At 42.8% G+C, this 3,435-nt stretch overlaps 1 pseudogene; it reads right to left on the bottom strand.

Moving 5' to 3' along the window:
• Nucleotides 1–1,102: 1,102 nt before the first annotated feature.
• LOC146823224 (ATP synthase peripheral stalk subunit b, mitochondrial pseudogene) lies at nt 1,103–1,516 on the bottom strand (annotated as a pseudogene).
• Between the last annotated feature and the right edge of the window lie 1,919 nt (nt 1,517–3,435).

The raw sequence follows: 3,435 nt of genomic DNA, 5'->3' as shown, positions 1-3,435 counted from the left end.
TGCAATCAGAATGTGGCGCTTACGCATTGCAAACTGTCCTTGAAAATACTAGCAAATGTATTTCCAGAGTTAGTGGATGCCCTTTCAATTTCCTGTTATATAAACTTAGGAGCTTATTTACAAGCCCCTTGCGCCACCCGTACGTCACATTTTCCGATGTCACCTGAGGCGCAAGTGCTTGTAAATAAGCCCTTTAAAGATTTATAACTCTGTCACATAATTTGGACGCAAGCAGTTTACCTTGCTTGTCTTTTTATGAAAGAACGTGAGGTTTGGAATGGGGCTGAAGCAAAATATAATATAAATGGAAATATTACCTTTGCTAAGTGCGACTTGTTCTGAAACTGTTGATCTGGTCTGATTCTGAACATGTTCTAGGCTGTTTGTCCCAAAGTCCAGTGATACATGACATGTTTTTAGGGCTTAGCTTGTGGTAAACTTTGGCTACAAAAGTAACATCTGTAATGAATGAGGGCATAATGCAGTGAAAGGGTTGCATGAACTTGCTGGCAGAGCGGGTGCAGGTGGCAGCAGCAGGCGTGGGTGTAGCTCAGAGCCCACCTCCACTCCAACCCTCCCAAAAGTACAGCAACAAAGGGACAAAAATAAGGCGCTGTAAAGAAAGCCTGCCACCTTGCTTCGCTGTAAACCAGCTGTTCGAAAGACAGCAAAACATATAAGGGGGCATGCACGGCCACACTGCAGAAAAACACAAAACAAACAAGTTGTTAACAATGCAGAAGGGGGGCACTCCAATTTGTGCATTGCAGCCTGCGCAGCTTTAAAAGGGCTGCTTTGACAGACAGGGCTTGTAGCAGTAAATTGGGTGGTGTCAGGGACAGGCAGCTGGTGAGAAGGGGAAAAATAAAATCGGCAAGCAAAAAACAAGAGGGAGCGCATTTAGAGGAAGGAGACAGGAAACCTGTTTCCCGGAACAGCCGGAATGCTATGTCCTGTTTTTTTTTATAGTTAGAAAATAATGGTATTTAGAATATAGGGCACGGCATTCGAACAGCTCTAGTCCAGTTGCTCTGTGACATGAAGTAGTAAAATCTCGCATTTACAAATTGGCTTGTGCAGTCTTGGATAACGCCTTCATGTCCTAGATACACTTTGCAACACTCTCTTTCTCCTGTTGTGCAGTGATACTCTGAATAACATTCTTCTCTACCCATTTCAATATGTGGTCTTGCTCCCGGAGGAACTTCACATGCTGCACGTTGACTTGATAGTCTAAGCGCTTCTTCACTTCATGGTAAACTGTTAGAAGTCTTTCCCGATAATTTAATTTGAATAGCATGACACCGTTGTTTCTGTTAGCATCAAAAAGGAAATGGCGCCCCTCAACCCACCACTTTTCTTTTTTCTCATCTGCAATTGCCTGTTCCAGGGCATACATTGCAGAATCTTTCACCTCTTGGACTTTAGCAACTATCTCCTCGTTCAATTTATCAGCAAAAGTTGCTACACTAGGTCCAAATTTCATATTTTCTATGAATGATGGCAATACCAACATGTCTCCAAGTCTCCGTAATGCTGCTGGCACCACCAGCCGATCAGATAGCTCTCTGAGTCCTTAGTGTCCCTGAGTATCCAACCAAGCTTGTGCCCTGCCCTGGTTTTAAAAATGTTTATAATTTCCATTTGAACGTACTGTGAGGCAGTCACCCCTCCCTGGAACTAGAAGGAGGGGATGCGTGTAGAGAAACTCGAAGTGTCGATTTTGTTATTTTATGAGCTGCCTGAGCACTGCACACATGTGGTCAGTGAGCGCAGTTTGTGGGGAGAACCGTTCATGTGCCGACTCCATGTTGTGTCCATGAAAGAGGTGGGTCCGCCCTCTCGGGGCAGTCTGACAGCCTCACTGTCTCTTTCACGCCTCCCTTTTTGCTGCCCAGAAGGGCTGGCTGTATCTTGCTGGCAGGGCCCCATGAGAATGTGTCCGGGTGGAAATGAATCCTTGATGATAGTTCCTACCATATTGTTACCCACCCTGCACTCGCTCCCATACAGGTCAGTCTTTGGAGCAAGGCCTGCCTACTAAGTGACTGTTTAAATTCGTCTTCTATGTGTTCCGCCGAGCCTTGACTTAGAATTACGTGATGTTTGTTTTTTTAACAGTAGAAGGTGCGCTGTGCTGAAACTAAGCACAGCGCCTATGTACGACCATGCACATCAAACCTATGTGGATGGGTGCCCCTTAACCGTCTTCTACAAAGGTTTTTACAGTTCTTTTAATCTTTCGCATCCGGAACAAAATTGTTTGTTTTCTTTTTCTAAAACTAAAACTCATCCATACGTCAATCGCCAGCTCAAAAATGTGAGTGTGTCTCTCCTGAGAGGCACACGCTCGGCGGGGGCTGAACAGCATACAACCAAAAAAAACCACAAAAACTAAAATGAACTACTCGGCTGCAGCTCTTATAAAAAGACAGTCTCCAGAGCAAGCATCAGGCACACGATCAGCAGGGGATGAAAGTGGTTCAACTTCATTAACATCACGCGCTTCCCTACCGTCTTCTATCCAGGTTTAGTTAATAGCTATTTTCTGAAGAAAGAAATTTGAAGCAAGTTTAAATAAAGACAACAGAATACATCTGGCAACCTCTCATTCAATGCCTCTAACAGCGATCGTTAAAAACAGCGTTCACCTAAAAATATACTGTATAAAGCTGTGGCAACACAACAAAAAAAAACAGCCCCGGGAATAACACACCTTTTAAAACGTGCATCAGTGTCCTCGTAAAAAAAAAGAAAAAAAAGAGTTCCAAGGCAAACACTTCATTCCTCTTGCAGCATGTTTACTGTAGTTAGGCGGTGCTGCATAGGCATTCCTAAAGAAATAGAGAGTGATCTACAAAGTGCATTAGCCTGTCAAAACGAAGAAATTCAAGCAGAAACCAATTAAAAGTGAAGAGGTGGAGTAGGGGGAGTTTTACTAGATATACAGATTTCTTGAAGTCTCGGAGAGACAGCGCATGCGCTGCCTAGGCGAGACCTAAAAATGAATTTGCTAACACTTTTCACTAAGGAAGAGAAGAATCAGTTATACACTAGGGGCTCAAATTTGAAGATTGGAGAATAGTTTAAGAAGTGCCCACATTGAATGTATTGTGTATCTATTTATGCACAAACAGAATGGGTGTTGTTCAAGATTGCCTTTTTTATTTACGAACTAGAATGACATTGAAAAACGCCCTGCCCTTTTAACTATTGCAATTGATAGAGTGTCTTGCCCAAATAGTTCACCTCCTAATATGTCTTCTCTTCACCAATTTTCTTCACTAACTATTTCACAAAGCCTCTTAATCCTGACCTCCCAGGACTGACTTTGCAGATACATCAATCCAAATGACTATAATTACGTAATATATAACCCTATCTAAATGCTGCAGCTAATAAGTGTGTCTCTTCTATAACCTTCATTTATCTCAT

Source organism: Triturus cristatus, chromosome 5_2, assembly GCF_964204655.1.
Source record: "Triturus cristatus chromosome 5_2, aTriCri1.1, whole genome shotgun sequence".
NCBI classification, from domain to species: Eukaryota; Metazoa; Chordata; class Amphibia; order Caudata; family Salamandridae; genus Triturus; species Triturus cristatus.
This window is presented reverse-complemented; position numbering and strand designations above follow the sequence as displayed.